Here is a 27,585-nt window from a genome sequence, read left to right as displayed (position 1 = left end):
CTATAGGGAAATAGGCACTGACACACAAGGATAGGTGCTATCTATAGCATAATGGTCCACCAGCTTTTTGGTGGGGCTGTATGATATGGTCACACACACAGCATCCGCTGGCATCTGTGAGCTCCTTCCTGAACTGCCGTCCTGCTGTGGCTGTGTCATCAGTGCTGAGAATCTTCTGCAGATACCGACGGGCTCCTGCTCCGCTGGTTACAGACTGGGGACGGTAGGCGTTGGTACGGTTGTGCCTCCGGTGGAACCACTATGGTGTCCTGGTGGCCCCTGTGTGGAGGTGATCTCTCCTTCCTAGCTGGGCCTGCTTGCTTAAGTTAGTGCTGGGCTCCGTCTGGAAGCAAGGTACGCTGCAATAGTGCTCTGTGCTGTCACCACAGTTATCATTGCAGTAAAAACTGAAACACACATAGCTCCCAATCACACACACACAAACATATATATAAGGATCCGGTCATGTGACTGGGATCCCGAGAGTTCAAATGCCCAACGGTTAGCATGTCAACTAACATGGACTACTCCCACTCGTGGGTATCCACGACACCTATAGAGTGGGAGTGGGAATAGAACCTGTGGTGAGCGCAGTAAAACACCGAGCCCGTTGCATGACAAGCGTAGCGTGCCTGCAAGGGGCTCTGTTGCGCTGCCCCGGTATTCTGCGGCCGGGATCCCAGGGTCAGTATGCTTACCTTCGGGATCCTGACCACCGCCATATCAGCCCCAACCCTATATTATATATATATATATATATATATATATCTCTGGGGGGCCCCCAGGGATATCAGTGTACCGGGCCCTCAGATTTCTGGGATATATAAGATGCCACGTAGCAGGTCACTATATACACCACAGGAACAATATACTACAGCAACACTGTACACAACACAGCAACACACTATAGAACACTATACACACCACAGGAACAATATACTATAGCAACACTGTACACAACACAGCAACACACTATAGAACTCTATACACACCACAGGAACAATATACTACATCAACACTGTACACAACACAGCAACACACTATAGAACACTATACACACCACAGGAACAATATACTACAACAACACTGTACACAACACAGCAACACACTATAGAACACGATACACACCACAGGAACAATATACTACAGCAACACTGTACACAACACAGCAACACACTATAGAACACTATACACACCACAGGAACAATATACTACAGCAACACTGTAGACAACACAGCAACACACTATAGAACACTATACACACCACAGGAACAATATACTACAACAACACTGTACACAACACAGCAACACACTATAGAACACGATACACACCACAGGAACAATATACTACAACAACACTTATACACAACACAGCAACACACTATAGAACACTATACACACCACAGGAACAATATACTACAGCAACACTGTACACAACACAGCAACACACTATAGAACACTATACACACCACAGGAACAATATACTACAGCAACACTGTACACAACACAGCAACACACTATAGAACACTATACACACCACAGGAACAATATACTACCACAACACTGCACACAACACAGCAACACACTATAGAACACGATACACACCACAGGAACAATATACTACAGCAATACTGTACACAACACAGCAACACACTATAGAACACTATACACACCACAGGAACAATATACTACAGCAATACTGTACACAACACAGCAACACACTATAGAACACTATACACACCACAGGAACAATATACTACAGCAACACTGTACACAACACAGCAATACACTATAGAACACTATACACACCACAGGAACAATATACTACAGCAACACTGCACACAACACAGCAACACACTATAGAACACTATACACACCACAGGAACAATATACTACAGCAACACTGTACACAACACAGCAATACACTATAGAACACGATACACACTACTGGAACAATATACTACACAACACTGTACACAACACAGCAACACACTATAGAACACTATACACACCACAGGAACAATAAACTACAGCAACACTGTACACAACACAGCAACACACTATAGAACACTATACACACACCACAGGAACAATATACTACAGCAACACTGTACACAACACAGCAACACACTATAGAACACTATACACACCACAGGAACAATATACTACAGCAACACTGCACACAACACAGCAACACACTATAGAACACTATACACACCACAGGAACAATATACTACAGCAACACTGTACACAACACAGCAACACACTATAGAACACGATACACACCACGGGAACAATATACTACAACAACACTGTACACAACACAGCAACACACTATAGAACACTATACACACCACAGGAACAATATACTACAGCAACACTGTACACAACACAGTAACACACTATAGAACACTATACACACCACAGGAACAATATACTACAGCAACACTGTACACAACACAGTAACACACTATAGAACACTATACACACCACAGGAACAATATACTATAGCAACACTGTACATAACACAGCAACACACTATAGAACACGATACACACCACGGGAACAATATACTACAACAACACTGTACACAACACAGCAACACACTATAGAACACTATACACACCACAGGAACAATATACTACAACAACACTGTACACAACACAGCAACACACTATAGAACACTATACACACCACAGGAACAATATACTACAGCAACAATGTACACAACACAGCAACACACTATAGAACACTATACACACCACAGGAACAATATACTACAGCAACACTGTACACAACACAGCAATACACTATAGAACACTATACACACCACAGGAACACTATACTACAGCAACACACTATAGAACACTATACACACCACAGGAACAATATACTACAGCAACACTGTACACAACACAGTAACACACTATAGAACACTATACACACCACAGGAACAATATACTATAGCAACACTGTACATAACACAGCAACACACTATAGAACACTATACACACCACAGGAACAATATACTACAACAACACTGTACACAACACAGCAACACACTATAGAACACTATACACACCACAGGAACAATATACTACAACAACACTGTACACAACACAGCAACACACTATAGAACACTATACACACCACAGGAACAATATACTACAGCAACACTGTACACAACACAGCAACACACTATAGAACACGATACACACTACTGGAACAATATACTACAACAACACTGTACACAACACAGCAACACACTATAGAACACTATACACACCACAGGAACAATATACTACAACAACACTGTACACAACACAGCAACACACTATAGAACACGATACACACCACAGGAACAATATACTACAGCAACACTGTACACAACACAGCAACACACTATATAACACTATACACACCACAGGAACAATATACTACAGCAATACTGTACACAACACAGCAACACACTATATAACACTATACACACCACAGGAACAATATACTACAACAACACTGTACACAACACAGCAACACACTATAGAACACTATACACACCACAGGAACAATATACTACAGCAACACTGTACACAACACAGCAACACACTATAGAACACTATACACACCACAGGAACAATATACTACAGCAACACTGTACACAACACAGCAACACACTATAGAACACTATACACACCACAGGAACAATATACTACAACAACACTGTACACAACACAGCAACACACTATAGAACACTATACACACCACAGGAACAATATACTACAGCAACACTGTAGACAACACAGCAACACACTATAGAACACTATACACACCACAGGAACAATATACTACAACAACACTGTACACAACACAGCAACACACTATAGAACACTATACACACCACAGGAACAATATACTACAGCAACACTGTACACAACACAGCAACACACTATAGAACACTATACACACCACAGGAACAATATACTACAGCAACACTGTACACAACACAGCAACACACTATAGAACACTATACACACCACAGGAACAATATACTACAGCAACACTGTACACAACACAGCAACACACTATAGAACACTATACACACCACAGGAACAATATACTATAGAAACACTGTACACAACACAGCAACACACTATAGAACACTATACACACCACAGGAACAATATACTACAGCAACACTGTACACAACACAGCAACACACTATAGAACACTATACACACCACAGGAACAATATACTACAACAACACTGTACACAACACAGCAACACACTATAGAACACTATACACACCACAGGAACAATATACTACAGCAACACTGTACACAACACAGCAACACACTATAGAACACTATACACACCACAGGAACAATATACTACAGCAACACTGTAGACAACACAGCAACACACTATAGAACACTATACACACCACAGGAACAATATACTACAACAACACTGTACACAACACAGCAACACACTATAGAACACTATACACACCACAGGAACAATATACTACAGCAACACTGTACACAACACAGCAACACACTATAGAACACTATACACACCACAGGAACAATATACTACAGCAACACTGTAGACAACACAGCAACACACTATAGAACACTATACACACCACAGGAACAATATACTACAACAACACTGTACACAACACAGCAACACACTATAGAACACTATACACACCACAGGAACAATATACTACAGCAACACTGTAGACAACACAGCAACACACTATAGAACACTATACACACCACAGGAACAATATACTACAACAACACTGTACACAACACAGCAACACACTATAGAACACTATACACACCACAGGAACAATATACTACAGCAACACTGTACACAACACAGCAACACACTATAGAACACTATACACACCACAGGAACAATATACTACAGCAACACTGTACACAACACAGCAACACACTATAGAACACTATACACACCACAGGAACAATATACTACAGCAACACTGTACACAACACAGCAACACACTATAGAACACTATACACACCACAGGAACAATATACTATAGAAACACTGTACACAACACAGCAACACACTATAGAACACTATACACACCACAGGAACAATATACTACAGCAACACTGTACACAACACAGCAACACACTATAGAACACTATACACACCACAGGAACAATATACTACAACAACACTGTACACAACACAGCAACACACTATAGAACACTATACACACCACAGGAACAATATACTACAGCAACACTGTACACAACACAGCAACACACTATAGAACACTATACACACCACAGGAACAATATACTACAGCAACACTGTACACAACACAGCAACACACTATAGAACACTATACACACCACAGGAACAATATACTACAGCAACACTGTACACAACACAGCAACACACTATAGAACACTATACACACCACAGGAACAATATACTACAGCAACACTGTACACAACACAGCAACACACTATAGAACACTATACACACCACAGGAACAATATACTACAGCAACACTGTAGACAACACAGCAACACACTATAGAACACTATACACACCACAGGAACAATATACTACAACAACACTGTACACAACACAGCAACACACTATAGAACACTATACACACCACAGGAACAATATACTACAGCAACACTGTACACAACACAGCAACACACTATAGAACACTATACACACCACAGGAACAATATACTACATCAACACTGTACACAACACAGCAACACACTATAGAACACGATACACACCACAGGAACAATATACTACAACAACACTGTACACAACACAGCAACACACTATAGAACACTATACACACCACAGGATCACCGGTCCTGATTGATGTTTGGTTGGAGCAGCTACTGGTGCTACTTAGATGGAAGCAGCGATAGCACTAACATGGTAATGCAGCAGGGGGCGTCACACCCATGGGTTACGCTGTGGGGAGGGGAGGTTAGACACCACCGGGGGAAGAATAGGGTTAGGTACTAAGGGGGGGGGGGGGGGGGGTTAAGATTAGGCTGCTGGGAAGGGGGGTTAGGGTCAGGGAAGAGGGGATAACATACTTCCCTCTCCCCTGTCTGGATTTCAAGATTTCAAACATCGGGATGCTGGCGTCGGTATTGTGACTGCCGGCATCCCGTCCAAAAATAATGAATTCATTTTAATTTACCAGGCTTCTTTTCTATTTACAGGATAGATCCCCCGCTGCCAGATTATGGCTGGTATTGTGTCCTGCCGCCCATGGTGTTCCTATTCCTGTGTTAGGAATGGGCTTCGGCCGGGGTATAGCCATTAATGCTGGTGTGGAGGAACATCTGTCACGTGTAACATCTATAAGGTAACTGCTGCCACAGTAGGTGTCCTATGGGGGGATCAGTATAATGGGGAGCGGGTGGTGTCAGTAAGTTGTTACGATGATCCTTATGGTCTAGGAAAGACTGGAAACCTTGATGTACATTCTAATAATAAGTGCGACACTTATTATTTGTATGTTCTTCAAGGCTTCCAGGATCATCACAGGGTGACAGCTGGTAACAACAAAGACTATGGAATTGATGTCATGCATGGGATCATTGCATGGGTGCCATGATCCAATGCATGACATCAATTCCATAGTCCCACCAAGAGACTCAGACCGGACCCCTACTCATACCACCAGGCAGCAGTTACCTTACTGACCCACACCAGCAGACAGGCTATACCCCGTCCCGGAACATCAATAACATCAGCCACCATGCGTTGCCTTGAGACAGACAGTACGTAACAACATCTTCTCATATGCCAGTGCCTGCTGTCTCTGATATAATGCTGAGTGATAAGTGATGTATGCACTGGCCGCAGATGACACACTGAATGGGGATCTCAGACATCTACGCATGCCGACGCACACCGTCTCAAGTTAATGCAGGATGCTTACTGAGCTTAGAACTGTGTATTGGCGAGTCACAACAAATGAGAATGCCGTTCTAACAATATCAAGTGATTATACGTACCAACTATAATAACATCAATAAAATACATCACTATAAATACACTGAGATCTAGCTCATTTTATTTATTAACAGTTTCTCATATAGCGCGGCATATTCCATTGTGCTTTACAATTAGAACAACAGTAATAGAACAAACTGGGTAAAAATAGACAGACATAGAGGTAGGAAGGCCCTGCTCGCAAGCTTACAATCTATATGTAAATAGGCAACAGATAATATGTTCTGCGGAGAATATTGCCACTATCTATATATTTTAAGAGCACAAAACTGCTAAGTACCGTATATACTCGAGTATAAGTCGACCCGAATATAAGCCGAGGCACCTAATTTTACCACAAAAACCTGGGAAAACTTATTGACTCGAGTATAAGCCTAGGGTGGGAAATGCAGCTCTAGCCATGCACAGCCCTCATAGTGCCAGATATGCCCTCATACTGCCAGATATGCCCCCACAGTGCCAGATATGCCCTCATGCTGCCAGATATGCCCCACAGTGCCTGATGTGCCAGATATGCCCTCATGCTGCCAGATATGCCCCACAGTGCCAGATGTGCCCTCATACTGCCAGATATGCCCCCACAGTACCAGATAAGCCCTCATGCTGCCAGATATGCCCCACAGTGCCAGATATGCCCCACAATGTCAAATGTGCCAGATATGCCCTCATGCTGCCAGATATGCCCCACAGTGCCAGATGTGCCAGATATGCCCCACAGTGCCAGATGTGCCAGATATGCCCCACAGTGCCAGATATGCCCTCATGCTGCCAGATATGCTCCACAATGCCAGATGTGCCAGATATGCCCCACAGTGCCAGATATGCCCTCATGCTTCCAGCTATGCCCCACAGTGCCAGATGTGCCAGATATGCCCCACAGTGCCAGATATGCCCTCATGCTGCCAGATATGCCCCACAGTGCCAGATGTGCCAGATATGCCCTCATGCTGCCAGATATGCCCCACAGTGCCAGATATGCCCTCATGCTGCCAGATATGCCCCACAGTGCCAGATGTGCCCCACAGTGCCAGATATGCCCTCATGCTGCCAGATATGCCCCACAGTGCCAGATATGCCCCACAGTGCCAGATATGCCCCACAGTGCCAGATGTGCCAGATATGCCCCACAGTGCCAGTTTGTTACTTACCCTCCGTCTCCCGCGCTGTCCCGTCGCTCCCGCGCTGTTTTCTGAAGGAGGGACACGGAGGGCACAGCGCGCGTCTCTCCTGTGTCTCCGGCGGCAGCGGCGTGTGTGTGTGTTAAAGGAAGTGCCGGTTCGTGCACTTACTTTAACACACACACGCCGCTGCTGCCGGAGACGCAGGAGGGACACAGGAGATCTGTGCGCTGTGCCCTCCGTGTCCCTCCTAAATACTCACTCGAGTATGAGCCAAAGTGGCTTTTTCAGCACAAAAAAAAGGTGCTGAAAAAGTCGGCTCATACTCAAGTATATACGGTAATTAACCATTAAACCGGCAACCACTACAATCGGGTCCTGTAAAAGGGCATCAGACAAATAGCTGCAGTGGTTGCATGTATGACGCTAATTATATTATTTGTACAATACCACTAAGCACTAAGGGGGTTATTCAGGTTGGATCGCAATTGAGACAGAAATAGCAACTTTCTCAATTCTGCTTCTGCTTAAAATCGCATGTGAAGAGCCGCCCAGATAGGGAAAAAAAGCCCATAATGCATTTGCAAAATTGCGCATGCATCACAGAAACTGAGATGCATACGCAGAGATCGAGCACCACCGACAGTTGTGGTATACCCCGGGCTACTCAGAATATTGAGAATGCAGTCGCAGCGGATGCCATGTTTTCAATCGCAGGAATCACGGCGGCTATCAGATGCACTCCCCAAAAATGACCATGACACGCCTGAAGAATTGCAAAAATCGCAGGCCGTGCAATGCATTAGCAGCGCATGCGCAATCAGCTGCAGCAAACAAGCACTCTCGGTGCGGCTAGGTATGCCCGCACTCAGCCGTGCCGAGCTGCGTATTTAGCCGCCCCATTAATTGCGAATGGGGCACGTGCACATCTATGGTGAGCGTGGCTACATGTGTATACTAATAAAGTGGAGAGAGATAAAGTGCCCGATTCAGACCCGATCGCTGCTGTGCATTTTTGCACAGCGGGCGATTATCAGACTACTGCGCATGCACCGCAATGTGCATGCGCATGGCCAAACAGCGACAGGATGGTGCGAAAATTTTGATCGCACGGCTGTTCGCAAGGTGATTGACAGGAGGAAGACGTTTGTTGGTGGTAACTGCCCGTTTTCTGGGAGTGTCTGGAAAAACGCAGGCGTTCACAAGCGTTTTCAGGACGGGTGTGTGACGTCAGCTCTGGCCCCGATCAGCCTGTTTCTATCGCACTGGAGGAGTAAGTATTGAGTTACGCACACACTGCACAGAATGGGGAAAACATTCGATGGTGAGTGTGATGTGAACAGTTCTGCAGCTCTCCGCTGACTGAGGGGAGTTCTCGCACAGCGTACACATGCAATCGACACTTGCACGGGGCAAATTTTCACTCCCCCTAGGTGGGGACTATCTGATCGCAGGACAGTGTAATTTGCAGCACAGCGATCAGGTCTGAATTGGGCCCTAAATATCTAGTGATGAGCGGGTTCGGTTTCTCGGAAACCGAACCCCCCCCGAACTTCACGCTTTTTACACGGGTCCGAGGCAGACTCGGATCTTCCCGCCTTGCTCGGTTAACCCGAGCGCGCCCGAACGTCATCATCCCGCTGTCGGATTCTCGCGAGGCTCGGATTCTATCGCTAGACTCGGATTCTATATAAGGAGCCGCGCGTCGCCGCCATTTTCACACGTGCATTGAGATTGATAGGGAGAGGACGTGGCTGGCGTCCTCTCCGTTTAGAGTAGACTAGAGAGTAGTAGAGACACTTGATTTACTAATTTTGGGGAGCATATTAGGAGTACTACTTGCTGATAGTGTGACCAGTGACGACCAGTTTAATTAATCCGTTCTCTGCCTGAAAAAAAACGATACACAGTGTGACACAGTCACATACCATATCTGTGCTCAGCCTCAGTGTGCCCTCAGTGTGCTGCATCATCTATGTAATACTGTATATCTGACTGTGCTGAGTGCTCACTGCTCACACAGCTTAACTGTGGGGGAGACTGGGGAGCAGTTATAGCAGGAGTACATATTTTAACAGTGCACACTTTTGCTGCCAGAGTGCCATTGCCAGTGTGACTGACCAGTGACCACTGACCACCAGTATATTGTGATTGTCTGCCTGAAAAAGTTAAACACTCGTCGTGTGGTGTTTTTATTCTATAAACGCATTCTGCTGACAGTGTCCAGCAGGTCTGTCATTATATAATATATACCTGTCCGGCTGCAGTAGTGATATATATATATTTTTTATATCATTATCATCCAGTCTATATTAGCACTGCAGCAGACGCAGTACGGTAGTCCACGGCTGTAGCTACCTCTGTGTCGGCAGTCGCTCGTCCATCCATAATTGTATACCACCTACCCGTGGTGTTTTTTTTTCTTCTATCTTCTTGATACTAGTAGCTTACTTTAGGAGTCTGCAGTGCTGAGCTGACAGTGTCCAGCAGGTCCGTCATTATATAATATATACCTGTCCGGCTGCAGTAGTGATATATATATATTTTATATCTCATTATCATCCAGTCTATATTAGCAGCAGACGCAGTACGGTAGTCCACGGCTGTAGCTACCTCTGTGTCGGCAGTCGCTCGTCCATCCATAATTGTATACCACCTACCCGTGGTGTTTTTTTTTTCTATCTTCTTGATATTAGTAGCTTACTTTAGGAGTCTGCAGTGCTGAGCTGACAGTGTCCAGCAGGTCCGTCATTATATAATATATACCTGTCCGGCTGCAGTAGTGATATATATATATATTTTATATCTCATTATCATCCAGTCTATATTAGCAGCAGACGCAGTACGGTAGTCCACGGCTGTAGCTACCTCTGTGTTGGCAGTCGCTCGTCCATCCATAATTGTATACCACCTACCTGTGGTGTTTTTTTTTCTTCTATCTTCTTGATACTACTAGTAGCTTACTTTAGGAGTCTGCAGTGCTGAGCTGACAGTGTCCAGCAGGTCCGTCATTATATAATATATACCTGTCCGGCTGCAGCAGTGATATATATATATTTTATATCTCATTATCATCCAGTCTATATTAGCAGCAGACGCAGTATGGTAGTCCACGGCTATAGCTACCTCTGTGTCGGCAGTCGCTCGTCCATCCATAATTGTATACCACCTACCCGTGGTGTTTTTTTTTTTTCTATCTTCTTGATACTAGTAGCTTACTTTAGGAGTCTGCAGTGCTGAGCTGACAGTGTCCAGCAGGTCCGTCATTATATAATATATACCTGTCCGGCTGCAGTAGTGATATATATATATATATATATTTTTTTATATCATTATCATCCAGTCTATATTAGCAGCAGACGCAGTACGGTAGTCCACGGCTGTAGCTACCTCTGTGTCGGCAGTCGCTCGTCCATCCATAATTGTATACCACCTACCTGTGGTGTTTTTTTTTTCTATCTTCTTGATACTAGTAGCTTACTTTAGGAGTCTGCAGTGCTGAGCTGACAGTGTCCAGCAGGTCCGTCATTATATAATATATACCTGTCCGGCTGCAGTAGTGATATATATATATATATTTTTTATATCATTATCATCCAGTCTATATTAGCAGCAGACGCAGTACGGTAGTCCACGGCTGTAGCTACCTCTGTGTCGGCAGTCGCTCGTCCATCCATAAGTATACTAGTATCCATCCATCTCCATTGTTTACCTGAGGTGCCTTTTAGTTGTGCCTATTAAAATATGGAGAACAAAAATGTTGAGGTTCCAAAAATAGGGAAAGATCAAGATCGACTTCCACCTCGTGCTGAAGCTGCTGCCACTAGTCATGGCCGAGACGATGAAATGCCAGCAACGTCGTCTGCCAAGGCCGATGCCCAATGTCATAGTACAGAGCATGTAAAATCCAAAACACCAAATATCAGTAAAAAAAGGACTCAATAATCTAAAATAAAATTGTCGGAGGAGAAGCGTAAACTTGCCAATATGCCATTTACCACACGGAGTGGCAAGGAACGGCTGAGGCCCTGGCCTATGTTCATGGCTAGTGGTTCAGCTTCACATGAGGATGGAAGCACTCAGCCTCTCGCTAGAAAAATGAAAAGACTCAAGCTGGCAAAAGCACAGCAAAGAACTGTGCGTTCTTCGAAATCACAAATCCACAAGGAGAGTCCAATTGTGTCGTTTGCGATGCCTGACCTTCCCAACACTGGACGTGAAGAGCATGCGCCTTTCACCATTTGCACGCCCCCTGCAAGTGCTGGAAGGAGCACCCGCAGTCCAGTTCCTGATAGTCAGATTGAAGATGTCAGTGTTGAAGTATACCAGGATGAGGAGGATATGGGTGTTGCTGGCGCTGGGGAGGAAATTGACCAGGAGGATTCTGATGGTGAGGTGGTTTGTTTAAGTCAGGCACCCGGGGAGACACCTGTTGTCCGTGGGAGGAATAGGGCCATTGACATGCCTGGTGAAAATACCAAAAAAATCAGCTCTTCGGTGTGGAAGTATTTCAACAGAAATGCGGACAACATTTGTCAAGCCGTGTGTTGCCTTTGTCAAGCTGTAATAAGTAGGGGTAAGGACGTTAACCACCTCGGAACATCCTCCCTTATACGTCACCTGCAGCGCATTCATCATAAGTCAGTGACAAGTTCAAAAACTTTGGGCGACAGCGGAAGCAGTCCACTGACCAGTAAATCCCTTCCTCTTGTAACCAAGCTCATGCAAACCACCCCACCAACTCCCTCAGTGTCAATTTCCTCCTTCCCCAGGAATGCCAATAGTCCTGCAGGCCATGTCACTGGCAATTATGACGAGTCCTCTCCTGCCTGGGATTCCTCCGATGCATCCTTGCGTGTAACGCCTACTGCTGCTGGCGCTGCTGTTGTTGCTGCTGGGAGTCGATGGTCATCCCAGAGGGGAAGTCGTACTCGTAAGACCACTTTTACTACTTCCACCAAGCAATTGACTGTCCAACAGTCCTTTGCGAGGAAGATGAAATATCACAGCAGTCATCCTGCTGCAAAGCGGATAACTGAGGCCTTGGCATCCTGGGCAGTGAGAAACGTGGTTCCGGTATCCATCATTACTGCAGAGGCAACTAGAGACTTGTTGGAGGTACTGTGTCCCCGGTACCAAATACCATCTTGGTTCCATTTCTCTAGGCAGGCGATACCGAAAATGTACACAGACCTCAGAAAAAGACTCACCAGTGTCCTAAAAAATGCAGTTGTACCCAATGTCCACTTAACCACGGACATGTGGACAAGTGGAGCAGGGCAGGCTCAGGACTATATGACTGTGACAGCCCACTGGGTAGATGTATGGACTCCCGCCGCAAGAACAGCAGCGGCGGCACCAGTAGCAGCATCTCGCAAACGCCAACTCTTTCCTAGGCAGGCTACGCTTTGTATCACCGCTTTCCAGAATACGCACACAGCTAAAAGCCTCTTACGGCAACTGAGGAAGATCATCGCAGAATGGCTTACCCCAATTGGACTCTCCTGTGGATTTGTGGCATCGGACAACGCCAGCAATATTGTGTGTGCATTAAATCTGGGCAAATTCCAGCACATCCCATGTTTTGCACATACCTTGAATTTGGTGGTGCAGAATTATTTAAAAAACGAGAGGGGCGTGCAAGAGATGCTGTCGGTGGCCAGAAGAATTGCGGGACACTTTCGGCGTACAGGCACCACGTACAGAAGACTGGAGCACCACCAAAAACGCCTGAACCTGCCCTGCCATCATCTGAAGCAAGAAGTGGTAACGAGGTGGAATTCAACCCTCTATATGCTTCAGAGGTTGGAGGAGCAGCAAAAGGCCATTCAAGCCTATACAACTGAGCACGATATAGGAGGTGGAATGCACCTGTCTCAAGCGCAGTGGAGAATGATTTCAACGTTGTGCAAGGTTCTGCAACCTTTTGAACTTGCCACACGTGAAGTCAGTTCAGACACTGCCAGCCTGAGTCAGGTCATTCCCCTCATCAGGCTTTTGCAGAAGATGCTGGAGACATTGAAGGAGGAGCTAACACAGAGCGATTCCGCTAGGCATGTGGGACTTGTGGATGGAGCCCTTAATTCGCTTAACAAGGATTCACGGGTGGTCAATCTGTTGAAATCAGAGCACTACATTTTGGCCACCGTGCTCGATCCTAGATTTAAAACCTACCTTGGATCTCTCTTTCCGGCAGACACAAGTCTGCTGGGGTTCTTTGAACTGCTGGTGACAAAATTGTCAAGTCAAGCGGAACGCGACCTGTCAACATCTCCTCCTTCACATTCTCCCGCAACTGGGGGTGCGAGGAAAAGGCTCAGAATTCCGAGCCCACCCGCTGGCGGTGATGCAGGGCAGTCTGGAGCGACTGCTGATGCTGACATCTGGTCCGGACTGAAGGACCTGACAACGATTACGGACATGTCGTCTACTGTCACTGCATATGATTCTCTTCCCATTGAAAGAATGGTGGAGGATTATATGAGTGACCGCATCCAAGTAGGCACGTCAGACAGTCCGTACTTATACTGGCAGGAAAAAGAGGCAATTTGGAGGCCCTTGCACAAACTGGCTTTATTCTACCTAAGTTGCCCTCCCACAAGTGTGTACTCCGAAAGAGTGTTTAGTGCCACCGCTCACCTTGTCAGCAATCGGCGTACGAGGTTACATCCAGAAAATGTGGAGAAGATGATGTTCATTAAAATGAATTATAATCAATTCCTCCGTGGAGACATTGACCAGCAGCAATTGCCTCCACAAAGTACACAGGGAGCTGAGATGGTGGATTCCAGTGGGGACGAATTGATAATCTGTGAGGAGGGGGATGTACACGGTGATATATCGGAGGATGATGATGAGGTGGACATCTTGCCTCTGTAGAGCCAGTTTGTGCAAGGAGAGATTAATTGCTTCTTTTTTGGTGGGGGTCCAAACCAACCCGTCATTTCAGTCACAGTCGTGTGGCAGACCCTGTCACTGAAATGATGGGTTGGTTAAAGTGTGCATGTCCTGTTTATACAACATAAGGGTGGGTGGGAGGGCCCAAGGACAATTCCATCTTGCACCTCTTTTTTCTTTCATTTTTTCTTTGCGTCATGTGCTGTTTGGGGAGTGTTTTTTGGAAGGGCCATCCTGCGTGACACTGCAGTGCCACTCCTAGATGGGCCAGGTGTTTGTGTCGGCCACTAGGGTCGCTTAGCTTACTCACACAGCTACCTCATTGCGCCTCTTTTTTTCTTTGCGTCATGTGCTGTTTGGGGAGTGTTTTTTGGAAGGGCCATCCTGCGTGACACTGCAGTGCCACTCCTAGATGGGCCAGGTGTTTGTGTCGGCCACTAGGGTCGCTTAGCTTACTCACACAGCTACCTCATTGCGCCTCTTTTTTTCTTTGCGTCATGTGCTGTTTGGGGAGTGTTTTTTGGAAGGGCCATCCTGCGTGACACTGCAGTGCCACTCCTAGATGGGCCAGGTGTTTGTGTCGGCCACTAGGGTCGCTTAGCTTACTCACACAGCTACCTCATTGCGCCTCTTTTTTTCTTTGCGTCATGTGCTGTTTGGGGAGTGTTTTTTGGAAGGGCCATCCTGCGTGACACTGCAGTGCCACTCCTAGATGGGCCTGGTGTTTGTGTCGGCCACTAGGGTCGCTTAGCTTACTCACACAGCTACCTCATTGCGCCTCTTTTTTTCTTTGCGTCATGTGCTGTTTGGGGAGTGTTTTTTGGAAGGGCCATCCTGCGTGACACTGCAGTGCCACTCCTAGATGGGCCAGGTGTTTGTGTCGGCCACTAGGGTCGCTTAGCTTACTCACACAGCTACCTCATTGCGCCTCTTTTTTTCTTTGCGTCATGTGCTGTTTGGGGAGTGTTTTTTGGAAGGGCCATCCTACGTGACACTGCAGTGCCACTCCTAGATGGGCCAGGTGTTTGTGTCGGCCACTAGGGTCGCTTAGCTTACTCACACAGCTACCTCATTGCGCCTCTTTTTTTCTTTGCGTCATGTGCTGTTTGGGGAGTGTTTTTTGGAAGGGCCTTCCTGCGTGACACTGCAGTGCCACTCCTAGATGGGCCTGGTGTTTGTGTCGGCCACTAGGGTCGCTTAGCTTACTCACACAGCTACCTCATTGCGCCTCTTTTTTTCTTTGCGTCATGTGCTGTTTGGGGAGTGTTTTTTGGAAGGGCCATCCTGCGTGACACTGCAGTGCCACTCCTAGATGGGCCAGGTGTTTGTGTCGGCCACTTGGGTCGCTTAGCTTAGCCATCCAGCGACCTCGGTGCAAATTTTAGGACTAAAAATAATATTGTGAGGTGTGAGGTGTTCAGAATAGACTGAAAATGAGTGGAAATTATGGTTATTGAGGTTAATAATACTTTGGGATCAAAATTCCATCTTGCACCTCTTTTTTCTTTCATTTTTCTTTGCGTCATGTGCTGTTTGGGGGGTGTTTTTTGGAAGGGCCATCCTGCGTGACACTGCAGTGCCACTCCTAGATGGGCCAGGTGTTTGTGTCGGCCACTAGGGTCGCTTAGCTTACTCACACAGCTACCTCATTGCGCCTCTTTTTTTCTTTGCGTCATGTGCTGTTTGGGGAGTGTTTTTTGGAAGGGCCATCCTGCGTGACACTGCAGTGCCACTCCTAGATGGGCCAGGTGTTTGTGTCGGCCACTAGGGTCGCTTAGCTTACTCACACAGCTACCTCATTGCGCCTCTTTTTTTCTTTGCGTCATGTGCTGTTTGGGGAGTGTTTTTTGGAAGGGCCATCCTGCGTGACACTGCAGTGCCACTCCTAGATGGGCCAGGTGTTTGTGTCGGCCACTAGGGTCGCTTAGCTTACTCACACAGCTACCTCATTGCGCCTCTTTTTTTCTTTGCGTCATGTGCTGTTTGGGGAGTGTTTTTTGGAAGGGCCATCCTGCGTGACACTGCAGTGCCACTCCTAGATGGGCCTGGTGTTTGTGTCGGCCACTAGGGTCGCTTAGCTTACTCACACAGCTACCTCATTGCGCCTCTTTTTTTCTTTGCGTCATGTGCTGTTTGGGGAGTGTTTTTTGGAAGGGCCATCCTGCGTGACACTGCAGTGCCACTCCTAGATGGGCCAGGTGTTTGTGTCGGCCACTTGGGTCGCTTAGCTTAGCCATCCAGCGACCTCGGTGCAAATTTTAGGACTAAAAATAATATTGTGAGGTGTGAGGTGTTCAGAATAGACTGAAAATGAGTGGAAATTATGGTTATTGAGGTTAATAATACTTTGGGATCAAAATGACCCCCAAATTCTATGATTTAAGCAGTTTTTTAGGGTTTTTTGAAAAAAACACCCGAATCCAAAACACACCCGAATCCGACAAAAAAAATTCGGTGAGGTTTTTCCAAAATGCGTTCGAACCCAAAACACGGCCGCGGAACCGAACCCAAAACCAAAACACAAAACCCGAAAAATTTCCGGTGTTTATCACTATAAATATCATCTTATCAGCTCCTGAGTCCTAACTACCATGTTACAGGCTGTTTGAAAAATGAGTTAGGAGCTGGATGGTTGATACTTTTCTCCACTTTATCACTCTCCAAGCAGTGGCGTAACTACTGCCCCCGCAGTCCTCGCGGTGGCTTGGGGGCGAGGGGCTGCGGGGGCGCCACTGATTTACAGCAGACTGACATGCGGACGAGCGTCCGCATGTCAGTCTGCAGTCTCCTTCCCTCCGCCGCTTTTTGGAGGGACACGGAGGGCACACAGCGCGCCTCCCTGTGTCCCTCCTGCTGCATCATCTCCGGCGGCCGCGGGTCTAATAGGGGGAAGTGCCATCCGTGAGCTCTAATTGGCTCACGAACCGGCACTTCCCCCTATTAGACCCGCGGCCGCCGGAGATGATGCAGCAGGAGGGACACAGGAGAGACGAGCTGTGCCCTCCGTGTCCCTCCAAAAAGCGACGGCGAGGGGGGTAAATATCTGGCACTGGGGGCATATATGGCACGGGGGGGGAGGGAGGAATATCTGGCACTGGGGCATTTCTGGCACTGGGGGGAATATCTGGCACTGGGGGCATATCTGGCACTGGGGGGGGGGGATATCTGGCACTGGGGCATATATGGCACTGGGGGGGAATATCTGGCACTGGGGGCATATATGGCACTGGGGGGGGATATCTGGCACTGGGGGCATATATGGCACGGGGGGCATATATGGCACTGGGGGGGGATATCTGGCACTGGGGCATATATGGCACTGGGGGGAATATCTGGCACTGGGGGGGGGGATATCTGGCACTGGGGCATATATGGCACTGGGGGGAATATCTGGCACTGGGGGGAATATCTGGCACTGGGGGGGGGGGGTATCTGGCACTGGGGCATATATGGCACTGGGGGGGAATATCTGGCACTGGGGGCATATATGGCACTGGGGGGGAATATCTGGCACTGGGGGCATATATGGCACTGGGGGGGATATCTGGCACTGGGGGCATATATGGCACGGGGGGAATATCTGGCACTGGGGGGGAATATCTGGCACTGGGGGCATATATGGCACGGGGGGAATATCTGGCACTGGGGGGGAATATCTGGCACTGGGGGCATATATGGCACTGGGGGCATATTTGGCACTGGAGGGGAATATATGGCACTGGGGGCATATGTGGCACTGGGGGGGAATATCTGGCACTGGGGGCATATGTGGCACTGGGGGGGTATATGTGTACCTGGCACATGGGGGGGACGACTATATTTGGCACTGGGGCATGTAAGTACCTGGCACCGTGGGGGAATATCTGGCACTGGGGACATATGTGGCACTGGGAGCACAGCCCTAGCAACAAGGACTACCTCCTAGCAACGAGCATGACACCCAGTGCATGAAACACCTGGCAACGAGCATGACACCCAGTGCATGAAACACCTGGCAACGAGCATGACACCCAGTGCATGAAACCCCTGGCAACGAGCATGACACCCTGAGCATGAAAACCCCTGGCACCGTGCATGGAACCAAGAGCATGAAACCCCTGGCAACGAGCATGACACCCAGTGCATGAAACCCCTGACAACGAGCAGGTAATTGAAAAGTAATTAGAAGCCTTACTGTAGGACTTAATGTGTAATGGGCATTACGGTGTGTGGCATAATGTATCACGGACATTGCGGTGTGTGTCATAATGTGTCACAGGCATTACGGTGTATGGTATACTATATCGCGGGCATTGTGATATGTGTTATAATGTCTCAGGGTCATTGCAGTGTGTGGCATAATGTATCACGGACATTGCGGTGTGTGTCATAATGTGTCAGGCATTACGGTGTGTGGTATACTATATCACGGGCATTGTGGTATGTGGTATAATGTCTCAGGGTCATTGCAGTGTGGCATAATACATAACGGGCATTGCGATGTGTGGCACAGGGTATAACGGGCAGGGCATTGCGGTATGTGTCACAGGCATTACGGTGTATGGTATACTATATCACGGGCATTGTGGTATAATGTCTCAAGGTCATTGCAGTGTGTGGCATAATGTGTCACAGGCATTGTATGTGCTATAATGTATCGGGCATTGCAGTGTGTGGCATAATGTATCACGGACATTGCGGTGTGTGTCATAATGTGTCACAGACATTGTATGTGCTATAATGTATCAGGGGCATTGCAGTGTGTAGCATAATGTATAACGGGCATTGCGATTCCTGTCATAATGTGTCACAGGCATTACGGTGTGTGGCATAATGTGTCACAGACATTACGGTGTGTGGCATAATGTGTCGGGGGCATTACAGTGTGTGCATATTGTGTCGTGCATTATTGTGTGCGGCATAATGTCTAAGGGCCATTGCAGTATGTGGCATAATGTATACTGGGCATTACTATAAGGAGGAAAAATGACAAATAATGTAAGGGGCATGAATCAGGATTATTTTTCTTTCCTGTGGTGGCCAACGTATGGGCGTGCAGGTTGCAAAACTGGGGTATAAGGTAGTCTTTTCCTGCAATGCCACGCCCCTTTATGCGAAACCACGCCCACTCCAACAAAACCACGCCCCTTTTTGGCACGCGCGTCGAAGGCGCGCGCATATTTATCCCTTTCTTGCTCCCAATTATGGAGCATGAAGGGGGGGGGGGGGCGCCGAAGATTTTTTTGGCTTGGGGGAGAAAAATTTCTAGTTACGCCACTGTCTCCAAGCATAGTACATCTGCACCATACCCTCTTACCTTTACTGGATGAAAACGTGTCTCTCTAAAGTAACAAAGTAACATTTCTAGCACAAACTATGGGGGTCATTCCGAGTTGTTCGCTCGCTAGCTGCTTTTAGCAGCATTGCACACGCTAAGCCGCCGCCCTCTGGGAGTGTATCTTAGCTTAGCAGAAGTGCGAACGAAAGATTAGCAGAATTGCGAATAGAAATTTCTTAGCAGTTTCTGAGTAGCTCCAGACCTACTCACAGATTGCGATCAGCTCAGGCCGTTTCGTTCCTGGTTTGACGTCACACACACGCCCAGCGTTCGGCCAGCCACTCCCCCGTTTCTCCAGACACTCCCGCGTTTTTTCCAGAAACGCCTGCGTTTTTCCGCACACTCCCAGAAAACGGTCAGTTTCCGCCCAGAAACACCCACTTCCTGTCAATCACACTACGATCAGCAGAACGATGAAAAAACTTTGTTATGCCGTGAGCAAAATACCAAACTTTTGTGCTAATTTACTTGGCGCAGACGCGCTGCGTACATTGGGGGTCATTCCGAGTTGTTCGCTCGGTAAATTTCATCGCATCGCAGCGATTTTCCGCTTAGTGCGCATGCGCAATGTTCGCACTGCGACTGCGCCAAGTAAATTTGCTATGCAGTTAGGAATTTTACTCACGGCTTTTTCATCGTTCAGGCGATCATAATGTGATTGACAGGAAGTGGGTGTTTCTGGGCGGAAACAGGCCGTTTTATGGGCGTGTGAGAAAAAACGCTACCGTTTCTGGGAAAAACGCGGGAGTGGCTGGAGAAACGGAGGAGTGGCTGGGCGAACGCTGGGTGTGTTTGTGACGTCAAACCAGGAACGACAAGCTCTGAACTGATCGCAGATGCCGAGTAAGTCTGGAGCTACTCAGAAAATGCACAGAGATGTCTTTTCGCAATATTGCGAATCTTTCGTTCGCAATTTTACTATGCTAAGATTCACTCCCAGTAGGCGTAGGCTTAGCGTGTGCAAAGCTGCTAAAAACGGCTTGCGAGCGAACAACTCGGAATGACCCCCATTGCGCATGCGCAGTTTGCGACTAATCGCTCCGTAGCGGAAAAAAAATAACAAGCGAACAACTCGGAATGATCCCCTATGACTGAAGCTCAAGGAATAACTGAACTCAGATTAAATCCACATTGGCAGATGATCTCTCCAGTGCACATGCCACAATCCAACATCAAGAAGAACCTCTTATCACTAGAGATGAGCGGGTTCGGTTCCTCGGAATCCGAACCCCCCCGAACTTCAGCCTTTTTACACGGGTCCGAGGCAGACTCGGATCTTCCCGCCTTGCTCGGCTAACCCGAGCGCGCCCGAACGTCATCATCCCGCTGTCGGATTCTCGCGAGGCTCGTATTCTATCGCGAGACTCGGATTCTATATAAGGAGCCGCGCGTCGCCGCCATTTTCACACGTGCATTGAGATTGATAGGGAGAGGACGTGGCTGGCGTCCTCTCCGTTAGAATAGATAGAGACACTTGAGTTGATTACTTAGTAATTTTGGGGAGCATTAGGAGTACTCAGAGTGCAGAGTTTTGCTGATAGTTAGTTACTAGTGACTGACCACTTTATTATTTAATATAATCCGTTCTCTGCCTGAAAAAAAACGATACACAGTCACATACCATATCTGTGCTCAGCCTCAGTGTGCTGCATGATAATATCATCTATGTATATCTGACTGTGCTGAGTGCTCACTGCTCACACAGCTGAATTGTGGGGGAGACTGGGGTGCAGTTATAGCAGGAGTACAGTGCACACTTTTGCTGCCAGTGTGACTGACCAGTGACCACCAGTATATTGTCTGCCTGAAAAAGTTAAACACTCCTGTGGTGTTTTTTTTTTTTTATTCTATAAACGCATTCTGCTGACAGTGTCCAGCAGGTCCGTCATTCATTATATTATATAAATATTTACCTGCAGTAGTGTTATATTGTTTTTATTCATCTCTATCATCTTTATCATCTCTATATTAGCAGACGCAGTACGGTAGTCCATGGCTGTGGCTACCTCTGTGTCGTCAGTGCTCGTCCATAATTGTATACCTACCTGTGGTGGGGGTTTTTTTTCTATCTTCTTCATACTTGTAGTTTAGGAGTCTGCTGACAGTGTCCAGCAGGTCCGTCATTATATTATATATACCTGCAGTAGTGATATATATATATTTTTTATATCATTATCATCTCTATACTAGCAGACGCAGTACGGTAGTCCACGGCTGTAGCTACCTCTGTGTCGTCAGTGCTCGTCCATAATTGTATACCTACCTGTGGTGGGGTTTTTTTTTCTATCTTCTTCATACTAGTAGTTTAGGAGTCTGCTGACAGTGTCCAGCAGGTCCGTCATTATATTATATATACCTGCAGTAGTGATATATATATATATTTTTTATATCATTATCATCTCTATACTAGCAGATGCAGTACGGTAGTCCACGGCTGTAGCTACCTCTGTGTCGTCAGTGCTCGTCCATAATTGTATACCTACCTGTGGTGGGTTTTTTTTTCTATCTTCTTCATACTAGTAGTTTAGGAGTCTGCTGACAGTGTCCAGCAGGTCCGTCATTATATTATATATACCTGCAGTAGTGATATATATATATTTTTTATATCATTATCATCTCTATACTAGCAGACGCAGTACGGTAGTCCACGGCTGTAGCTACCTCTGTGTCATCAGTGCTCGTCCATAATTGTATACCTACCTGTGGTGGGTTTTTTTTTTCTATCTTCTTCATACTAGTAGTTTAGGAGTCTGCTGACAGTGTCCAGCAGGTCCGTCATTATATTATATATACCTGCAGTAGTGATATATATATATTTTTTATATTATTATCATCTCTATACTAGCAGACGCAGTACGGTAGTCCACGGCTGTAGCTACCTCTGTGTCGTCAGTGCTCGTCCATAATTGTATACCTACCTGTGGTGGGGTTTTTTTTTCTATCTTCTTCATACTAGTAGTTTAGGAGTCTGCTGACAGTGTCCAGCAGGTCCGTCATTATATTATATATACCTGCAGTAGTGATATATATATATTTTTTATATCATTATCATCTCTATACTAGCAGACGCAGTACGGTAGTCCACGGCTGTAGCTACCTCTGTGTCGTCAGTGCTCGTCCATAATTGTATACCTACCTGTGGGGTTTTTTTTTTTGCTATCTTCTTCATACTAGTAGTTTAGGAGTCTGCTGACAGTGTCCAGCAGGTCCGTCATTATATTATATATACCTGCAGTAGTGATATATATATATTTTTTATATCATTATCATCTCTATACTAGCAGACGCAGTACGGTAGTCCACGGCTGTAGCTACCTCTGTGTCGTCAGTGCTCGTCCATAATTGTATACCTACCTGTGGTGGGGTTTTTTTTGCTATCTTCTTCATACTAGTAGTTTAGGAGTCTGCTGACAGTGTCCAGCAGGTCCGTCATTATATTATATATACCTGCAGTAGTGATATATATATATATTTTATATCATTATCATCTCTATACTAGCAGATGCAGTACGGTAGTCCACGGCTGTAGCTACCTCTGTGTCGTCAGTGCTCGTCCATAATTGTATACCTACCTGTGGTGGGTTTTTTTTTTCTATCTTCTTCATACTAGTAGTTTAGGAGTCTGCTGACAGTGTCCAGCAGGTCCGTCATTATATTATATATACCTGCAGTAGTGATATATATTTTTTATATCATTATCATCTCTATACTAGCAGACGCAGTACGGTAGTCCACGGCTGTGGCTACCTCTGTGTCGTCAGTGCTCGTCCATAATTGTATACCTACCTGTGGTGGGGTTTTTTTTTCTATCTTCTTCATACTAGTAGTTTAGGAGTCTGCTGACAGTGTCCAGCAGGTCCGTCATTATATTATATATACCTGCAGTAGTGATATATATATATTTTTTATATCATTATCATCTCTATACTAGCAGACGCAGTACGGTAGTCCACGGCTGTAGCTACCTCTGTGTCGTCAGTGCTCGTCCATAATTGTATACCTACCTGTGGTGGGGTTTTTTTTTCTATCTTCTTCATACTAGTAGTTTAGGAGTCTGCTGACAGTGTCCAGTAGGTCCGTCATTATATTATATATACCTGCAGTAGTGATATATATATATATTTTATATCATTATCATCTCTATACTAGCAGACACAGTACGGTAGTCCACGGCTGTAGCTACCTCTGTGTCGTCAGTCACTCGTCATCCATAAGTATACTAGTATCCATCCATCTCCATTGTTTACCTGAGGTGCCTTTTAGTTGTGCCTATTAAAATATGGAGAACAAAAATGTTGAGGTTCCAAAAATAGGGAAAGATCAAGATCCACTTCCACCTCGTGCTGAAGCTGCTGCCACTAGTCATGACCGAGACGATGAAATTCCATCAACGTCGTCTGCCAAGGCCGATGCCCAATGTCATAGTACAGAGCATGTAAAATCCAAAACACAAAATATCAGTAAAAAAAGGACTCAAAAATCTAAAATAAAATCGTCGGAGGAGAAGCGTAAACTTGCCAATATGCCATTTACCACACGGAGTGGCAAGGAACGGCTGAGGCCCTGGCCTATGTTCATGGCTAGTGGTTCAGCTTCACATGAGGATGGAAGCACTCAGCCTCTCGCTAGAAAAATGAAAAGACTTAAGCTGGCAAAAGCACAGCAAAGAACTGTGCGTTCTTCGAAATCACAAATCCACAAGGAGAGTCCAATTGTGTCGGTTGCGATGCCTGACCTTCCCAACACTGGACGTGAAGAGCATGCGCCTTCCACCATTTGCACGCCCCCTGCAAGTGCTGGAAGGAGCACCCGCAGTCCAGTTCCTGATAGTCAGATTGAAGATGTCAGTGTTGAAGTACACCAGGATGAGGAGGATATGGGTGTTGCTGGCGCTGGGGAGGAAATTGACAAGGAGGATTCTGATGGTGAGGTGGTTTGTTTAAGTCAGGCACCCGGGGAGACACCTGTTGTCCGTGGGAGGAATATGGCCATTGACGTGCCTGGTGAAAATACCAAAAAAATCAGCTCTTCGGTGTGGAAGTATTTCAACAGAAATGCGGACAACAGGTGTCAAGCCGTGTGTTGCCTTTGTCAAGCTGTAATAAGTAGGGGTAAGGACGTTAACCACCTCGGAACATCCTCCCTTATACGTCACCTGCAGCGCATTCATCATACAACAGTGACAAGTTCAAAAACTTTGGGCGACAGCGGAAGCAGTCCACTGACCAGTAAATCCCTTCCTCTTGTAACCAAGCTCACGCAAACCACCCCACCAACTCCATCAGTGTCAATTTCCTCCTTCCCCAGGAATGCCAATAGTCCTGCAGGCCATGTCACTGGCAATTCTGACGAGTCCTCTCCTGCCTGGGATTCCTCCGATGCATCCTTGAGTGTAACGCCTACTGCTGCTGGCGCTGCTGTTGTTGCTGCTGGGAGTCGATGGTCATCCCAGAGGGGAAGTCGTAAGACCACTTTTACTACTTCCACCAAGCAATTGACTGTCCAACAGTCCTTTGCGAGGAAGATGAAATATCACAGCAGTCATCCTGCTGCAAAGCGGATAACTGAGGCCTTGGCATCCTGGGCGGTGAGAAACGTGGTTCCGGTATCCATCATTACTGCAGAGCCAACTATAGACTTGATTGAGGTACTGTGTCCCCAGTACCAAATACCATCTAGGTTCCATTTCTCTAGGCAGGCGATACCAAAAATGTACACAGACCTCAGAAAAAGACTCACCAGTGTCCTAAAAAATGCAGTTGTACCCAATGTCCACTTAACCACGGACATGTGGACAAGTGGAGCAGGGCAGACTGAGGACTATATGACTGTGACAGCCCACTGGGTAGATGTATTGACTCCCGCCGCAAGAACAGCAGCGGCGGCACCAGTAGCAGCATCTCGCAAACGCCAACTCTTTCCTAGGCAGGCTACGCTTTGTATCACCGCTTTCCAGAATACGCACACAGCTAAAAACCTCTTACGGCAACTGAGGAAGATCATCGCAGAATGGCTTACCCCAATTGGACTCTCCTGTGGATTTGTGGCATCGGACAATGCCAGCAATATTGTGTGTGCATTAAATATTGGCAAATTCCAGCACGTCCCATGTTTTGCACATACCTTGAATTTGGTGGTGCAGAATTATTTAAAAAACGAGAGGGGCGTGCAAGAGATGCTGTCGGTGGCCAGAAGAATTGCGGGACACTTTCGGCGTACAGGCACCACGTACAGAAGACTGGAGCAACACCAAAAACGCCTGAACCTGCCCTGCCATCATCTGAAGCAAGAAGTGGTAACGAGGTGGAATTCAACCCTCTATATGCTTCAGAGGTTGGAGGAGCAGCAAAAGGCCATTCAAGCCTATACAACTGACCACGATATAGGAGGTGGAATGCACCTGTCTCAAGCGCAGTGGAGAATGATTTCAACGTTGTGCAAGGTTCTGCAACCTTTTGAACTTGCCACACATGAAGTCAGTTCAGACACTGCCAGCCTGAGTCAGGTCATTCCCCTCATCAGGCTTTTGCAGAAGAAGCTGGAGACATTGAAGGAGGAGCTAACACTGAGCGATTCCGCTAGGCATGTGGGACTTGTGGATGGAGCCCTTAATTCGCTTAACAAGGATTCACGGGTGGTCAATCTGTTGAAATCAGAGCACTACATTTTGGCCACCGTGCTCGATCCTAGATTTAAAACCTACGTTGTATCTCTCTTTCCGGCAGACACAAGTCTGCAGGGGTTCAAAGAACTGCTGGTGAGAAAATTATCAAGTCAAGCGGAACGCGACCTGTCAACATCTCCTCCTTCACATTCTCCCGCAACTGGGGGTGCGAGGAATAGGCTCAGAATTCCGAGCCCACCCGCTGGCGGTGATGCAGGGCAGTCTGGAGCGACTGCTGATGCTGACATCTGGTCCGGACTGAAGGACCTGACAACGATTACGGACATGTCGTCTACTGTCACTGCATATGATTCTCTCACCATTGAAAGAATGGTGGAGGATTATATGAGTGACCGCATCCAAGTAGGCACGTCAGACAGTCCGTACGTATACTGGCAGGAAAAAGAGGCAATTTGGAGGCCCTTGCACAAACTGGCTTTATTCTACCTAAGTTGCCCTCCCACAAGTGTGTACTCTGAAAGAGTGTTTAGTGCCACCGCTCACCTTGTCAGCAATCGGCGTACGAGGTTACTTCCAGAAAATG

General features: G+C 46.6%; 1 protein-coding gene across 3 annotated transcripts in view; it reads left to right on the top strand.

Annotated features, from left to right (window-relative positions):
• Positions 1–27,585, top strand: part of LOC135050152 (uncharacterized) — a 194,909-nt gene that overhangs the window by 73,158 nt on the left and 94,166 nt on the right. The window lies entirely within an intron of this gene.

The sequence above is a fragment of the Pseudophryne corroboree genome, chromosome 2, assembly GCF_028390025.1.
Source record: "Pseudophryne corroboree isolate aPseCor3 chromosome 2, aPseCor3.hap2, whole genome shotgun sequence".
In the NCBI taxonomy this organism is placed as follows: domain Eukaryota; kingdom Metazoa; phylum Chordata; class Amphibia; order Anura; family Myobatrachidae; genus Pseudophryne; species Pseudophryne corroboree.
The sequence above is the reverse complement of the archived record's forward strand: the minus strand, read 5'-3'. Positions and strand labels throughout refer to the sequence as shown.